Source organism: Amblyomma maculatum, chromosome 3 (assembly GCF_055883805.1).
Source record: "Amblyomma maculatum isolate TAMU_Amacu chromosome 3, ASM5588380v1, whole genome shotgun sequence".
In the NCBI taxonomy this organism is placed as follows: Eukaryota; Metazoa; Arthropoda; class Arachnida; order Ixodida; family Ixodidae; genus Amblyomma; species Amblyomma maculatum.
This window is the reverse complement of record NC_139346.1, coordinates 115,584,073-115,603,110: the sequence shown is the minus strand read 5'-3', so window position 1 is coordinate 115,603,110 and position 19,038 is coordinate 115,584,073.

The window sequence follows — 19,038 nt, the reverse complement described above, 5'->3', positions numbered from 1 at the left end:
CGTGGACTAAGAAGCGGAACATTGGTTCGGCTAGGTGTAAGACGTCACTGTTGGAATTAATGACTACCTTATTGGACACTCGAGTTTTTCCCCAGTCGGTTTTATGATGGCGGTTCAGTCTTCAGCCCAAGTGCAGCGAGCACCTTTGACCTCGACAGTTTTTCAGCGTGAATACTCTTTAAGGTCGCTCACTTTCCTCAACAGAATGTCTTTCTTTGTCTGCAAGGCTATATTGGCGCAGACAAGGTTGGTATTTTTGGTACGGAAATCATAAAAACAAAGGTCAGCTTAATTACTTTTTAGGCCATGCCTGCGATTTCTTCGCTTTTTAAGAGAGGCTAGCCTGATTGACAGACCGACTTCTTCACCTCCTCTCCTCTTCTGCCCTCCCCCTATGACCCCCCCCCCCCATTCTCCTTCCCCAGTGCAGGGTAGCCAACCGGAATTATTTCTGGTTAACATCCCTGCCTTCCCCCTACTTTTCTCCTCCTCCTCCTTCTCTCCGGCGATTTCTGTTCTCAATACCATGATGTCCTCTTCGTATGTATGCGTTTTTTTCCTAGATTTTTTTCTGCAAGTCTCTCCTCCAATGTGTCCAGATTATCTTTAGAGGCGGACTCAAGTTCATCTGGTCGTTTATCCAGCTCAGCAGTTGGAGGTATTTTGGCAGAACACCCTCAATGTACAATTTACTCAATGTGCGCAACAGGATATTCATGGAGATACTCGGAAAATAAATCGGATCTGAAGCCGCAATTATACAGTTAGTAAAGAAATCAAACAGTCTTAGTACTAATCTGCAAAACTTATGCGCCACAGATTAGGTAGGCACTGCCTGGGGTGAGTTGAAAAGAGACACCAAGGGCACCATTTTCTATCGTCCACATCGTCACTGTTAAAAACAGCAGCTGAAATATTTTACGTTGCGGTGACGACTCATGAGATGCCCGTTGCTCGAGCGCGTTTTTTTAGTTTTTATTGCGTAAGCAATACTATTCATCCCGTCACTTAAACCCAGCCGGTAGCCATGTTTGACCTTTAGAGCGACCGCAGATAGGGCCCCTCTACAAGCCGTCGGTAAACCCGGCCCGGTCAGTATCCACGCGGCGCCGGAGAGGGCGCGTCGTTGCCATAGCAACAAGAGCAACCGCAGACGGGCCCCCTCTTCAAGCCGTCGGGTAAATACGGTCGGTACTCACGCCGCGCGGAAGCCTATACATATAGCACCATACTTGGCTACACTACAGGCTTAACATGAGCGTAGCTATGCAGTATTGCTTACGCAACCTACCGTGTTTATCTAAAGCTAAACTCCAGCTAATTTTTGTAAATACCTCTCCATGGGCCCTTGAGGTAGTTAATTTAATAGAACAATTATTTAGAAATACAAGCAAATGTAAGATAATATCACGGGTGGCATCCCAACATATCACCATGGCCTGAAGAGTCCAGCACTCTATACATCAACTGACCTGTGCTGACCACTTTAGTCAGATGTGATATGGCACGGTACACAATTATGGTTAGTCCCCAAACACTGGCTTCTCCGACTGCCATTTCCACGCTATAATAAAAATTAATGAGCATGCAGAATCTACATTGGAATAAAGCGAAAGCGCGGATGCTGCTTTTGGTTGCTTCTCGTTGCTTCTAGTAGATTAATTCACTTTTTGTTCGCCCATTTCAGTCTTTGGTACTTATTGTTGTTGTTGTGGCTGTAGGAAGAAGGAAAAGAAAATGCACGGGCCTGCTACTGGCTCTGCAGCTGAGCCACTTCCGCTGCCTCGTGCAGACAGAAAAGAAACCAGAAAAGGAAGAAAAGGAGGAGGGAGAGAATGACGCGCGCCGAAATACCAGCGGTCGTCCACCACCGAAACGGTGGTGGGTGCAATGACGGCCTACCACTGATAAACGTTTTGCGATAGTCTAGCCCCCGCCGCAAGCGGCGGTGACCTACCTGTCCCAGCACCATCAGGGGAGTACCAGGACAACCCTTTCTCTTTGGTACTTCCAAATTGCACGCCAATCCCGTTCCTATGCCCTTTTTCGGCTGTACTTCCGGTTGCGTGACGTCAGATCCTTGACGTCTTATCCACTACGGCACCCGTTTCCCTCTTTCCGCTTTCACTCCCTCCTTCCCCCTTCCCCTCAGCGCAGTTCAGCTGTCCACAAAACAAGTGCGGCAGATACTGCGCCTTGTCTTTCTTGTGAAAAAGTTATTCTAATTAATTACGTAATTAACTTATTGGCCTATTAGTAATATTTTCTGCAGCAACATTACGTCAGCCTCATCGATTGACACCACTCATTAACCCCTACCACATCTCAATTACCCGCAACTGCTGGGGACACGATTTTGCGGACGCGGTCCGCGGACATGGTCTGCGGACACGGTCTGCGGATAGAAATCTGTGAACATAGCGATGTAACGCTTTCGCGTTAATGAAAATTAAAGAACAGTGTAGATTATGCATTGGAGTAATGCGAAAGCACAGGGGCTGCTATTGGCTGCTTCTGGTCGCTTCTAGTTGCTTCTCATTGCCTAATTCACTTCTTGTTTGAGTAAGTGAGTAAGTGAGAAGACTTTTATGCGAAGCGTATTGCTAGAGGTAAACCACAGCCCTTCGTAACCGTTACACGCCGTGCAAAGAATGTGGAATGATACGTCACACCACGTGATACGCTGACGTCACGACAGAGGAGAGACGGGGGTCCAGCTCGCGCCGTCAGCTGCGGTTGCACGCCGTGCGGACCACGTGGTATGGTGACGTCACACCACGTGATAAGCCGACGTCACGACAGAGGAGAGACGTTGCATGGAGGAGACTACAAGGGGGCAATCATATTAGTCCCTTTTGGGTATATGCAACAATTTCAAAAGATGAAAAGGATCTACATTGCATAACATGTGGGAGATGGGGCACTCTAGATCATATTATTTGGGAATGTAACAACAGCCCAGGAGCTAAAGAAAATATAGATAGAGACGCCTCGGAGACCCTGCTGCGAAGCGAGGACCCCGCTCAGCAGCAGCAAGCCATCCGCCTGGCGGCTGAGGCAGTGAAGCAACAATGCATATCCACCAGACAGTTCGCGATGCTCCTGAGTAAGGCTCCATCAGACCTGCGTGCCGGGGAGTCCGAAACGGAGCTTCTTCTCGATGGAAATAAAGGTTTTCAACAACAACAACGGGGGACCGGCTCGCGCCGTCGGCTGCGGTTGCACGCCGGGCGGATTACGTGGTATGGTGACGTCAGACCACGTGATACGCTGACGTCACGGCAGAGGAGAGACGGGGGAATGGCTCGCGCCGTCGGCTGCGGTTGCACGCCGTGCGGACCACGTGGTATGGTGACGTCAGACCACGGGATACGCTTACGTCACGACAGAGGAGAGACGGGGACCGGCTCGCGCCGTCGGCTGCGGTCATAGAGTTCCTTACACTAACTAGAGGGAAAGCTGAGGGCGCTGCTCTTCAGCCACCATGGGCGCGCTAAGAATCATGGGCCGGTGTGCTACTTGTTGCGGGACAGTCGGTTTTTCTCGGGTACGTGGAGTGGCGTTACTGCAATGTTTCTTTTTCGTCATCATCATCATCTGAAGGTGCGTACATAGACCACGAAAGCCATAGTAGCGAAGGCGCAAAAGCAGACGCCGCCAATAAATGGTTTCTGTTTCCCGAAATGCCACTAAAAACTTCCTTAAGTGATGGCACAACGACAAATATTTTCATAACATTTTTTTATTTTAAAGTTTGTCTATTAAGTGCGAAATATTGGTATTTGTGCTGCTCAAAACTAAGCCAATAGGAGAAAGGGCCATCGCTTATATTGGATAAATCTCACACTGGCATTCTGTTTCTCTCTCTTTTTGTAATTTATAGTCACAATATTCAATCTTAGGACATTATTTACGGTAGAACAACGTTTATCTCTGCATTAGTTTTGGCCAAAAGTTGTAGTTCTGCACTCGGTAGCTCACCGGCCCATGATGCTTTGAGCGCCCATGGTGGCTGAACTGGCCGTCTGGAAACCCCATGTAAACGCCTATAGACGGCAGCATAGCTTTCCCTCTAGGTAAGAGTAAGAAACTCTATGGCTGCGGTTGCATGCTGTGCGGACCACGTGGTATAGCGCAGGTTTATATATAAAGGTGAGACGATTGCGCTCGCCTCCAGTAGAGGATGGGGCTGGTACAGGTGGGTCACCGCCGCTTGCAGCGGGGGCTCGCCTGGCACAGAATTTTTATCTGTTCAGGCCGTCATTGCACACGCCACCGCTTGTGGGGGACGACGGCTGTTGTTGCGGCGCGCATCTTTCTGTCCCTCTTCCTTTTCTTTCATCTCTATATTCTCTTGTATCTGCACGAGGCAGCGGAGGTGGCTCAGCTACAGAGCCAGCAGCAGGCCCGTGCATTTTCTTTTCCTTCTTCTTACAGCCACAACAACAACTCCAGTAGACCCTGACAAAAGGTGGCGATGCCTCCAGCGAGTGCAGCCGAGCGGTGGAATGAAAAGCGAAGGCTGCGACGTGCTGCAGAGAGCCCAGAAGAGCGGGAACAACGTTTGGCCAAGGAGCGTGCTCGGCATGCGGCTCGGCGACAACGATGCTCCACTGATACGAGCAACGTAAAAGCACGTGTAACCAAGGAAAGAAACGTTTAGCCAAGTGTAACCATGGAAAGCCGAGTTTAGCAATCAATATGCTTCGCATCTGACCAGGCTTAACCAAGCTAAGCCTCAGCCATTTTATTTGCACCGACATGGACCTCGGGGCAGGGGGGCTCAGCCAGGGGCCCATTTTAGTGTTCGGTACTTTTAAATTGCGCGCCAATCCCTTCCTATGCCTTTTTTAGCTCTAATTCCGGTTGCATGACGTCACATCCTTGACTACATACCGACTACGGCACCCCTTTCTCTCTTTCCACTTTCACTCCCCCTTCCTACCCTTACGGCGCTGTTCAGGTGTCCATAGAACAAGTGTGGCAGATACTGTGCCTTTCCTTTCCTGCGAACCAATTATTCTAATTACCTATTTTTTTTCAGCTCAATTATTTTTTCAGCAACAACAATACGTCACGCTCTATCGACTGACGCCACTCATTAACCTCTACCATTTCTCAATTACTGCTGCGGTCACGATTTTGCGTTCTCGGGACACTGCGGACACCGTCCGCGGACAGAAATCTGTGAACATAGCGAAGTAATGCTTTCGCATTAATGAATACTGTCTCCACCGGGAATCAAACCTCCCTCCCTTAGATTCCCAACCGAGCGCTTTAATCAACCTCGACACGCCGGGGATTGTGAAACACACATCATAACTCCCCTAGTTTACAGTGAGGATGATAACAGCGATGACATTAACGCTACAGTTATTGATAGTTACAATGATGACATTAGCAACGATAATGACGGTTCATTTAGTTGATAATGGTAATAAGAGCAAACATGATGCACCCTGTCGACTGGAAGCACTCAGGATTTCATATTTCTGTAGTGTAGATTCCACAGTGCCAGTTACTGCGTTTCTCTTAAGCTAGTAACGTAATCGTCGGCATCGCTGTTTTCCGTTGTAACAGCCTCGGCAGCCAAAACGTAAGGTACAACAGAATAGACGATCAAAGAAAGATATGTATGACTTTATCGGCACTGTCAATAAGGAAATGAATGCCATTTCGGAAAAAGAATAGTATCATAGGATACGGCGTCAAAGAAAGGTGTGCAAGAGACAAATACGTTGATGTGATTTAATTCAGTAATTAATTAGATATAATAACAAAAGTAAGAGGTTCACAGAAAAAGAAAGGCGCAATATCTGTCACACCACTTTTGTGGACACTTTACCGCGCCATAAAGGAAGGGAGGAATATGAGAGTGAACACAGAAGTGCGAAAGGGATGCATTAGAAGAGGGCTCCGTAGTTTTTTCGACTGCCTGGGGGCCTTACACATGCACTGATATCGCACAGCACACGGACGCTTCTTCTTTTCGCCTCCATCGACAATTTGTGGTTATATGGTTGACGGGAAACCAAACGCCCTGTAGCTCTCATTCGCGCAAGAGGAATTAGTTGGTATGAAACATATGGGAAATATATTCTGTAATTGTACGTAAATGTTTTGATCGAATTCTTTCACCCAATCTATCGAAAGGCTGAAACAGCTGATGAGCTGCGCTCAACGTTTGCATTAGGAAGTATCGTAATCGTCAGCAGGTTTGCTATGCAGATGCAGCAGCGCTGCTTGGATATTTTGTTGTGGAAGAACGCCTAAGGAAATACTCAGTGAACCGCTACAAATAATTTCTTCTAACAAAATATATTAAGAACACAACCAATTCAGAACATCACCATCATCACCATGAACCATAGTGAAATGAGGTGAAGGCTGAAGAAGAAGAATCCGACTTCTGAGCCAAGCAATTCTCGAAGGAACCATTAGCCAGGTCTGCGTAGCAACAGCGGCGTACGAAATGGATTTTGACAAGCTGCCGACAGAGATTATTTTGAAGATATTTTCCTACCTTCCCCAATCACGCCTAGTTACAATCAGCAATGTTTCCGAGAGGTGGAGGAAACTGGCATTCGACCCTTATCTGTGGACCAACGTGTGCATTGACTCACGGCTCCAGAGTGCCCAAGATGTCCGTGATCTCCTGGATAGGACTACAATGCTCCGGAAGCTGGACATCTCAGAAGGTGCTGTTCATTTCACTGTGGTTGCTTCTACCTCAAAGCACTTTACTCAACTGACTGCACTGGTAATTCAGGGCCGGGATTTGTCACATCCTGCTATGTCACACATACTGCGAAACTGTCCCTCACTCACTAGCATAACGCTCAGTGGTGAAGGAAGCATTTCACCTACTGAAATACGTGCGCTCGAAACTCTAACGTCGCTCAAGATGCTGATCGCATATTCAGTTTACATTCCAGATGATGGCCTTAAACAGATATGCGCAAGTTGTCCTACGCTCGAGCGACTGCTTTTTAATGCAGATAGGATCGCTCACAAAGACACGTGGGAGTGCTTTCAGGGACTGCGCTATCTCAATCACCTATGTGTCAACTACATCTCAACAGCCGCACTGCTGCATGCTTCCAAGAGCTGTCCCAACATGGCGAGGCTAACAGTGGTCAGAATTGTTAATGAGAATGGTATCACTGCAGCGCACGCGCTCCAGGGATTCGTCAACCTCAAGGAACTTGACGTGAGGGATTCGTGCGGCAGCGGGTGGTTCAACGCCAACTTCAGAACGCCAAGATGCCTAGAGAATTTGCACATGCCGTGCCTTGCCATGAATCGGAACCAGCTGAAGGAGATTGTTAAAGCCTGCAGTGATACGCTTCAACACATTGCTATGAACGGCCGAGACATTGGCCGCGACACTTTAAGTATGCTTTCTGAATGCAAACATTTAAAGAGCATCGAAGTATTTTCGCTTATTGGCTTTAACTTAGTAATGTCGACTTTTTGCAAGTTTCCAAAGCTCTCAAGGACACAGCTGACTGTTTCTGGAGGAATGAAACACGTGATACGCCAGTTAGAATCAATGGTCGATATTCTGGACATGTCAAGACATGGCAGCACAGAACTGGTACTCACAGTACACTGCTCTTCGCAGGCGTCTCAGAATGCAATGGTCCACGAACTATCTCTCTTCAAAGACTTTCTGGCCTTGAACACGTGCCTACCTCGTCAGCACATACAGGACCTAGAGCAACAATGCTGGCGTATCAAAGACGAAAAGCTGTTCTGGCTACCCACGGGCAGTGAAGTTGAACGCACAATCAAGACTTCGTTTCCAACAAGAAGCAAGACGTTGAAGTACCTTGCGATTACCATACGTGAGCAGTGATTATGGCCTGCTCGTACAGCCAAACAGAAGCCAAATCACGACCGCATATTTAATAAATGTGGTTTTGAAAATGGGATACTTTTTGGAAATGTTCTTATTCTCTAGATTAGAATCACTGATACATTTCCGCGAATGGAGAGTTGTAGGAGTTCCACACGCAAAGCAAATAGAATAATTGACCTCACAGTGACCGCTTGTCTGTTGAATTGTTGCACTAATAATTCTTAGTACAAGTATGGGAGCACTCGCTCAGACTTACCTGTGTCATGAAGCTGGCATATTGTGGGTAGCTTGTATTAACGTGGTGCAGCTTCATGTTGCCGCTTTTCGATGGAGGCAAAAAGCAAGGCGCCAATGCGATGTCAGTGCACCACGTTAAAAAAACCCTAGGTGATCGTAATTTCCGGAGACCTCCACTACGGCGTCTCTCATAACCTGAGTTTATTTGGGACGGTAAACCCCACAAACCAAACCAAACCAAAATGAGGGACCTACGCGAACGAAAGTTTTATTTGCAATAAGTGCTTTGAAAAAGATTACAAGCACTCCCTATAAGGCTCTTCTTAGTATTTCAATATTTTTTGTAATAGGTGTACGCAGTTTGCTGGCTACTCAAAACTGCAGTTATAAAAATAAAAAAATTAGGGGGCGTCTTAAATGTCCCTTAAGCGGAAAATGGCGAAAGCATATCCTTCCTCTCCTGTGATATGCTTCTCATTGCCCATTATTGGCGTTCTTCGCAGTACTGCATATAATTGTGATAGGTGTACAGCAGAGAAAAGGCACAGTATCGGTCTCACACTCGCCCGCTAATGTGTTTGGAAGGTTCACCATCACTCTTATCGCGTGGCGTTCCATGACGCGCGTTGAAATGTGGGATTGCAGATGGCAGGAACGCTAGACAAGTACACATCTTGCGGAATATGACAGATCTCGCGTACACCTCACGCATATTCCATGAGACTAGAAAGGTTTTCGCCTTAAAAATAGAGTGGCATGTGCAGGATAAATTGAACGAGGCTGAGCGAGGACAAGTCGCCTTGTCGAAACGTTGGCTTGGCTTCCGATCTGAGCCTCCCCTAAACTCTTAAGTGCTCTTTCGTACTTCGTAGCCACCTTCTTTCTTTTGTTCTTTTAGGCATCAGTGTTTTTATTGCGTTCTACATTTTTTCTCTTGATGAATATATTTCCTTGAATGAAAATTAAAGAGCGGTGCAGAATCTGCATTGGAGTAATCCGAAAGCACGGATGCTGTTGTTGGGGGCTTCTGGTTGCTTCTAGTTCCTTAATTCACTTCTTGTTTGCCCTTTTTAGTGTTTGGTTCTTTTAAATTGCGCGCAAATCCCTTCCTACACTCCTTCCCATACGCGGGGTTCAGGTGTCCACAGAAAAAGCGAAGCAGACACTGTGCATTTCCTTTCCTGTGGATCAGTTACTCCAATTATTACCTAATTACCTTTGGCCAAATTACTTTTTGAGCAAGATCCCCAGGTGGTCGAAATTCTTCCGTAGCCCTCCACTACGGCTTCTTTTTCTCTCTTTCTACTTTCATTCCCGCCTTCCCTTACGGTGCGGTTCAGGTGTTCACAGAAACAAGTGTGACAGATACTGCGCCTTGCCCTTCCTTTGAACCAATAATTCATTAAGAACATTACATCGCCCTCTATCAATTGACGCCACTCATTAACCTCTCAATTGCTCAAAACTGCTGCGGACACGATTTTGCGAACACGGTAGCTGACATGGTCTGCGGACACGGTCGGCGGACATAGCCTGCGGAAGCGGTCTGCGGAGAGAAATCTGTGAACATAGCGAAGTAATGGTTTCGCATTAACTATAATAGGTGCAGAGGAAGGGAAAGGTGCAATGCCTGTCACACTTCTGAACCGTGCGGTAAAGGAAGGGAGGAAGGTGGGAGTGAAAGCGGAAAGAGAGAAAGAGGAGCTGTAGTGTAGGGCTACGGAGTAATTTTTACCACCTGGAGACCTTTAACGGGCGCCCACATCGTACACCGAGTGGTGAAGAGTGGCACTTCCTGGCCCTACAGGGCTGGGACGGTAGTTCAACGCCGCTTGCGGCGGGGGCTAGCCAGCCATCGAATTTTACCTCTTGTATGCCGTCATTGCACCCGCCTCTGCTTCGGTGGTGGATGACGGCTGTTGTTGCGGTGCGCTTCTTTCTCTCCCTGTTCTTTTTTTCTTTCTTCTCTATTTTCTCTTGTGTCCGCACGAAGTAGCAGAGGTGGCTCAGCTACAGAGCCACTAGCTGGCCCGTGCATTTTCTTCTACTTCTTCCTACAGCCAACAACAACATCACACTGCTCCCATCAGGAGCGATGGGAGGCTGCTCTGCGCAGCTTCTGACAGTGAGCTGGGCCCGAGGGGTCGCCGAAGCTCAAAAGTGCCGGCCATCTAGAGCGGCCTGAGGGCCCATCGTCGTCCTGCTCCCTCACTTCCCATTACCCCCCCCCCTCACTTCGTTCGTTTTTGAACCATTAAAGTTGCTACCTACCTACCTCCCCATCGAAACATAGCCACCGCAGTCGGTATCGAACTCAGGTACTCCGGCACCGTAGTCGGGCGTCTTACCACTGCACCACCCCGGCGGGGCCCACGCTATATGCGGATTTGCTTTTCCACATTATCACCTCTAAGTAAGCACGAGAAATTTTATGGTAACAGCGGCTATATTCTTCACCTCTTCTTAAACATCGAGCTTTTTCTAAGCTTGTGGTACCAAAGGCTAAAGGCAAACAAGAATAATAATAATATTTGGTTCACAGGAAAAGGAAGGCGCAGTGTTTCTCTGTGGATACCTGAACCGCGCCGTAAGGGAAAGGAGGAAGGTAGGAGTGAAAGCTGGAAGAGAGAGAGGCGAGCCGTTGTGGAAGGCTACGGAGTAATTTCGACCACCTGGGGATCTTTAACGTGCGCTGACATTGCGCAGCACACGGACGCCACATCTTTTCGCCTCCATCGAAACTTAATGTGAGGTAGATGACGTGACGTCGTGCAATCGGAAGCAGAGCGAAGAAAGGTAAAGTGATTGGCGCGCAATTTGAAAGCACCAGCCTAAATTGACAAAGAGCAACTAGAAGCAACCAGAAACAACCAACAGCAGCATCCGTGCTTTCGCATTACTCCAATGCAGATTCTGCAGGGCTCTTTAATTTTTTGCCCTGCTGAAAAGAATCAATACCCCTGCTGATATTTTTCTTGCTTTTGGTTTTAGATATTTTCTCAGAATGCCTACAATCATCTGCACATAAAAGCAATCTCTTCTTACTGGACATTACATCATGATCGGCTCTAGGCATATTTGTAACACATATTCAAGTAAATGTCATATATTGTCTTACACTGGACGCATACTGTCTTGAAGAGAAAGCCCCGTGCGTCTTGTATGCTTGTTTTATCTCGGCCTCAAAACAATCAATTTGCTTGCCTGTTGTAGCGAACTAGTCCTCTAGGGGAAGCTGCCACTGCTGATGCGCATGGGGCTCACAAATTTTTCTTATGGACGCAATGTCCCCCGACAATTGAATAAGCGGAACCTGTGACTGACGACTACCAGCCTGACAGTCTTCAGCAGCCGAACGCAAAACGATGCGACCTTCGCATTTCATAAATTGCGGAGCACCTGGCGGCGCCTAACAACACAAGAGGTCGCGGATAAGCTGCAAGAGATGGTAAAGCACTGCACCATCTACTCTATAAAGAAATGATGGGGAGAATGTCGGTGAAAAAATGTAATTGTAAATCACTGCTAATTTTTGGAAGACGTGTATCGTACATGACAGCAGAACGTGCATCGAGAATTGGCACGAATGAAATAAAAAACGGACACTCCTCCAGTATCTGTGCGGGCCTATGTCATACCGAATGAAGATTTCACGATCGCTCTTATGCATGGTTATAGGTCGTGCTATTTCCCCGATACAGTTAGACACATAAGAGCGAAAAATAGAGTGTACAGTTCAATGGCGACGTTCGATCGTGTTCGATTCCAGTCAACTCATCACGATGATGTTTTCTCCTGCCACGGTCATCACACTAGGAGCAACAGCGAAGTGGCCTACACACCGTACTTCTAAATAGCTAGTCTGCAGAAACCTTTCTTTGAGGTGGGCTAAGGCTGCAGGGCCAAAACACGCTTTCGATTTCTATGCAGCAGAATAATTTTCACTATAATGTTCAACTTAGGGCGATAGATGCTCCTTCAGTAGTAACGTACGCAGCTCCAAAGACTGTCTGTGACCATCTCACTGTCCACCCCCTTGCTAAAGACATGCACCCAGGTCAGACGGGAGGCGAGAGCACGTGCCCTCCATAGAGCACATGTGATCGAACTCGACACAATTTTCGGGGACGTCGCAGAATGTCCAAAACGCTCAGCCTGAGATATGCACGGTATCCAGCCGCTTCGAACACATCACATCAGGCTTTATCATCGCCCAAAGATCTTTATACGCGGAAATATCAACTATAGTCATCGCGATCTCTTTCACCGCCACCGTTATCCTCAGCGATTTTAAACCTGTCATACAAAAGTACGTCGAGGCCAGCTACGTACTGCCTCTGACAAAATCCTAAATACCAACTTTCAACTAAACCGGCCCATAAACTTGCCTGGATATTAGCCCATACACGCAACCCAGGTAACGAAGCATACGTCAACCCAGCAACAAATACCGAGGATCTAGGCAGCGCTAGAGTTCGTCTGACCATGTACACCGACATTACACTACCACTCTAAACACGGCTTCACTACCTCCACCACAATGCTCTCCAACTAAACCACAACTAACATGCAGACATGTCCAAGTCCTCATCTTTCCCTATTCAGCACTGCTGGCATTCTTCTGCCTGTCCAGTCATCAATCCAAATATTCCCTTTGCGGGGCCCCGAGAGCTACATATGCCCAGAGTTTCAACCACCGGTCAAATGGGGCATTACAGACAAACAACGATTGGGACATCGCGGTCTCCAGCTCAGAGCCGGTCTCAAAAAGGAAGCTGGTCGCTTGGGCTGAAGCGGTCGCCGTCAGCCACCACGCTACTGACCACCAGCCTTGATCAGTTGCTGGTGAATCCCTTGTAAAGGATATTTCCCGGCTCCCCCAGTTAAATTTTTTCTCCACAAATCGTTGGAGAGGAGGAATGGATAGAGTGGCCTAGGGAGACCCACACGAACTTAATGCCGTTTTTAGCTTCCAGCAAAGCATAGGCGCAGTATCTGTCAGACTTTTGGATAGACACCTTATCTGCAATAAAAGAATATCTGTCCATTTATCAAGCGACGGCCTAGAACGACGCAGAAAATACATGTAGGAAATATCATTCCTAGCTTCAAGCTGAATAAATGCATTCACAACTGCTGCTTCAAAAAGAAAATAGAAAATTCTGTACCAGGATTTCTTCGAGCGTCTGTCGGTGCGGTACGAATTTCTCTTTTGATCAAACTTGTCAACCGCATTCATCCAGCAGTTGTAATCAGCTATTATATTGCCTTTGGGCATGTGACACCCATGGATGATCCGTTGGACAGTTTGTGTGATACCTCCTCAGTGTCTTCCGGGTCGTGAAAATTCGACAGCACATAGCCGTTCTTTGTGTCACGCCACTTATAAGCTGTAACTGCGCCTTTCGACCACCATATGTACTCGCCCTTCTTCAGCTTATTGTCCTTTTTGATTTTCTCTGGGATATATTTTCTGTTTACGCGCACAGCCCCTACTCCAAGGATGCCCTTGTTTGAAAGGTGTTCCATCAGTTTCGTAGACGTAAAATAGTTATCAAAATAAAGTTGGCTCCCAGGCTGTACGTTGTTGGAAAGCGAAATGACTACGTGTTCGCCCAGGCCCAAGTCCGGTGGTCGATTTGCGTTTTTTCCTTCGTGTACCAAGTCTCGGAATCTGCCCTACAGCAAACTTTGTAGCCCCTTTTTATAGGCTTGAGTGACAAGTATTGCTTCGTGGTGTATCTCCCTTGATCAATAGCTTGATGAGGTCAGCGTATATATTCGGCTTTAAAAGATTTGTTGTGGGCGTTGATGAGCGGGCGTACCTTGACAAGTCTGTCATAGTCTTCTTTCCTTCGTTTTTTTCTTTGCTCTTGTCATTGATGTGCAGGCTGTTCATGATTGTTTGAAATCGCCTGAACGGCATCACTCGCGATATTTCAGGGCAATGGAACAAGCTGTCACGGCTCCAATAGTGGTAGAGATGATGCCTTGGAGACGAGCTCATCAGCAGAGGCATGCCGATGTATGCCATTAGATCTTCTGTGGTCAGAACTGACCACTTCTGTCCGTACATTCGGGTACCCTCGCGATTTGTGTGCTCTAATATTGCTTCGAGAAGGTCATCGGTGAAATAGAGTGCAAATGCTTCAGCCACATTGGTAGGTGATTTCAAAGAAAATTGGTGATCCCGTATTTTGGGGCTGCCGACAATGTTCAATGGTTCTGAACTACTCCACTGACTAGCCTCATCTTCCTCGTCTTCTGACTTGTCGGTATCTTCAGCCCTAAGCTATGAGGTGTCCGCTGGTCTCTTAGATTTTTTTTGTCAGTAACCTTTTCCGCTTGCTTAATGGCTGTGCATCCATTTCGTCACTTTCTTGGCTGCTCTCAGCTGGCACATGCTCGGGCACGAAGTCAGACTCACTACTATTGGCCTCATCGTCACTGCACTCAGAGTCACCAGGAAGGCTAAAAAACAACTCCAAGGCCTCCTCGCGCGTAAGCGAGTTTCCCGCAATGCATTAAAGCGCACGAAATCAGAAAATAAAATTGTATGCACCCATAGCCACAAATAGGCTGAGCTAAGCACGGGTTGATTCTGCGTACGAGTGTGCTTCAATACCTTTATCGACAGAGCTAGCGCACAAATTTTTGAAATATCATTCGGAGCTAGGAGGATGCCTCTTAAAAACTATACAAATATAAAATCACCCGGCATTTTTGACGGCCGCTTCTTCCAAATAAACACGAGCGAAATCCAGGAGCCTACTTACAGAACAGAACAAACTTCAACTGAATTATGGCACTACTGCCACCTGTCGAAAGCGCAGAAAAACAATTTGTCTCAAGCATGGCCTCAGAGATCACCTCCGCGCGCACGTTTCGGCCGGAGAGACAGCGTGAGAGAGAGTAAGTTGGAAAAGGGGCGTAGCAGCGTCTTTCGCCGCACCGCGGCGCTCGCCACCTATGCATCAAGTGTTCCGCCGCAGCTTGGCGCAAACTATAAAACACGAGTTTCCTCAGCTTGCGCTCGTACCACAGTCGACCTGCCAGCTTTAAATTGCCACGGGCAACACGGCAGCCAACAATTTCGCTATCGTTAAAGTACTAATAATATAAGGCCCACATGCGCAAAGTTAGGCAGTGACTGCCCGAAGCTGCACGCCTACCCGAAGCATGCATGCGTGCTCTGGCGCTCTCTGCTGCGGATCCGCGTCTTTTTTCTTTTTTCTTTTTTTTTTGTCGCCTTATATTTGCGAGTTCATTAACTCGCTAAATACAGTATTTACGAGTGCGGCGACTTACATAAACATCCATCGCACGAATGCAATTCTCTAAATGGTTATTCCGCCACAGCCACATTATTATTGCTTACTTAGATGCATCTCACGATAGCGTTTTTTTCTCGCACGGTTTTAAAGCAGCCTTGGAAGATCGTAAGCACGCAAGTTCGATAGAGTCCTTACGGAAAACAATTTACATGGGTTTTTATAATATGCCTTATGGCAAGCTTGCGTAAAAAAAAAAAAAAAGAAGTTCGGTAAAGGTTACTCGGGGCACGTTCAGGCACTTCTGCCGTCATATGAGTATATGCGAGATTTTCGGAAGTGATCCCGTCAAAACCGGATCAGCTTATGCGATCGAAAGTGAAGAAAAGCTATTACCTCGTGTTTAAAATACGCGTCCCGCCATAGCATAAATGCGCACAATTATCACGCGAGTCTCAGCTTATTTCTTGTTTTCACTTGTTTGCATATGCTACAGACTGGGTGCAGTGCTTTTATTTTTAATTTTTACTCCTATGCCTATACACGCAGAGGACCAAGCCGAGCAAATGGGTTAATTCAAACGAATTATGATTAGACTATAGAATGGCACTATCATACACACCTGCCACGCTATTAAGCAATTTTTCATTAACTTTCAATGATATGCGAAACTTATCAGAACATTTTTGGCACTAAACATCCGCCGATCGTAATGATACTAGCCACTTTCTGAACACAATTACGTTGCAAACACTGTGAGCAATTTAAAAAAGACATGTTTCTTTATTTACAAAACTCATGAGGTGGACAAGAAGTGCACAATCAAGAAGTGCACACAAACATTTCGTTGCATTCAAAGTTCAATCCGTAGTTTTCTATTCGCAAAGATAATACTTGCCAGACTAAACACGCAGCTCCTATCTTCCTCAGCAGTTTCTTTTTTTTTTCGGTAAGCTGCTTGATCAATTACTATTTTTCCAGCATTGATAAGCTGTAGCCTAAGCAACCTTTCTATGATTACCTTCGTTGTTTCAGTGGCGTGGTCGTTTCTTGCTGCACTAAACTAGAAGAGAGCACCTCTCGAAGTAAGCAACATAATCTAGCGACATGTACGCTACATATGGAATGTAGCGATGTACGCTCCACTGGAATTTGTTATATTTGCAAACAAGCGCAGAAGCCTTAGGATTAAAAATGTGGAGGCAAACGAATGTCTCATCAGTTCACCAAACTGCAACAAGACCATGCAGCTGAGAAACATGCATTCCTTTGACCACTCGAGCATACGCTCGTAACGTTGATTGACTGCCGGCTTCACGAGTGACCGTTAGGCACTCAAAGACTACCACCTACGCGAGGTAGTCTTGACGAGTAACTGTTTCACAAGCAAAGAAAACTATCTACACGAGCACAATGCTTAAATTCTAAGTAGAACGGAACGCATTATGTGAACGCAGCAAGAACATCAACACTCCGCTTCGGTAGTAAACACAACATTTAAATTGTGAAACATTTCGGACACACCTTGCGGCCAGTCTTTGCTGGAAAACCAGCTAAAAACGAAAGGCTACGTGACGCACTCGTAACAAACTTTTTGTCAATGTAAACGCGCAAAAAGCGCGAGAACCGCCAGCGCAGATACGCCGCGAGAGGGCTGGATGATGCCTCGACGCATTAAAGTCCCATGATAATTTCGCATAGGCGCGCACTGCCGCCTGATGGCACCTGGAGGAACTGGCAAACTTACAACAATTGGCTGGGGCGCGCGCCGATTGGAACGGCCGGAGAGAAACACGCGCGCGAGGGTGATCTCGGAGGTGATGTCTCAAGCTTACAAAGACTTGGGTTACATGGCAGCACTTGCCATTGAGCTGATTGTAAAGGGAATTCGCGCAGAAATTTTTTTCTGTAGAAGAAAAACTGGAATGCATGTGTCCCACTGACTCATAAAGGGTTCCTGCACATACAACGCACCACTCTGAGGAGGCAGTTCCATAGGAGTGGCGACACACCCTACTCGTAAGACCACACCCAACTGAAATGTCCAGGGATGACCACGCGAGTGGGCACATGACCGGAGCTGGGGCGTTATTTCACCACTACGAAGGAAAACCCAGTGATACTACGTGGATGCCTCCGGCCAGCACCAAGGTGGGAATACACTTCGGTGGTAATCCATGAGTCCAAAACGAGGAATAAGCTTGCCTTTAAAGACCGAAATGTAACACAAGCAGAGGTCACCATCCCTTTAGCGGCAACACACTTTGATTCCAAGACAATCATAACGGACTCGCCAGAGGTGTGTAGGAACGTCTTACATGGCTTGTTCCCTTTCCTGGCTCACCGAATGCTGCAAAGCAGCTCGTACGCAGGACGCCCATCCCTCCGCGTCATAGTGTGGACTTCGAGTCACTCGGAAATAGAGGGAAACAAGGCAGCAGACGCAGCCGCCCGCGCTATCTCTAACCAGGCATCCTCATCCTCTTCCCCAGACGTAGACGTGGAGGTCACGCCGGCCTATGCTTTCAGGCAAATAACTAAACTATGCCAAGACACATTTAGCCTCACCCGTATAAGGGACCAGCTAGAGTGGTCGAACGCGTTTTTCTATGTTTTTGAAATGAAGACCCGTGCGCCTACCCTGGTTAGATTATGTTCGTTTCCAATGCTCTTTATCCATCTGCTGACTGGGGATTTCAGCATTACAGCTGCGACAAAACCGACGTTGCCTTGTCTGTGACACCAGATCTTTACGCTTTGTCCGAATACTACTAGTATATAGAAGTGCCCTGATTTGAAGCAGATAACCTGCTGTTGCATTTCGATGGAGGCGACATGGAGATGTGCCAGCCAGTGTGTTGAGAGATGTTAGTATGCATTAAAGATCCCCAGGTGTTTGAAATTACTTCAAAGCCCTCCTGATGGCACCTTCTTTTATATTTCCACTTTCGTTCCATGATTTGAAAGCAGCCATATCCAAACTAAAGGGGGGGGGGGGGGGGGACGGCTACCGATCAGAACACATTGAAGCAGTAGAGTTAAATGTTGAGGTAGTAGGTTTTCTGACATAACCGGTTTAATATTTAGCGCAAGACCACAGGACGACAGAAAGACAGAAAGACAGCACGAACACGGGCACAACCAATTTATTGAAGGAGAGCGAGGCATGTAAATATGCAACCGACCTGGGCAGGCGGAACCTAGCAAGTAACATGGAAAGCCGCATACAACCAGAATGGACGCGATAGAAGTCCATGTCAGCATTATACAAAACGATAGTAGTGTCACAAAGTTCTGATCCACTTTCTTGATAAAGTATGCTTCCAAGGTTTCACGCTCAGTTTTTTATATCTCCTAACACGGATTTATAAGCTACAGAAACGTGGCTTATAACAGGGGGGAATTGTGAGCTCCAGTTGTGCTCCATTTGTGAGCCACGTTTCCGTAGCGTATCAATCATTTGTAGGAATTACCAAAAACTGCACATGAACCCTTGGCAGCATAGTTTATCAAGAAAGTGGGTCAGAATTGCGTGAGTGAGTCTTCAAACATTTTGTATAATGCTGAAATAGACCTCCTATCGTGGCTACTCTCATTGTATGCGGCTTTCTATGTTCCTTGCTAAGTTGCGCCTGCGCCAAGCCTGTTGCATATTTATGTGCCTCGCTC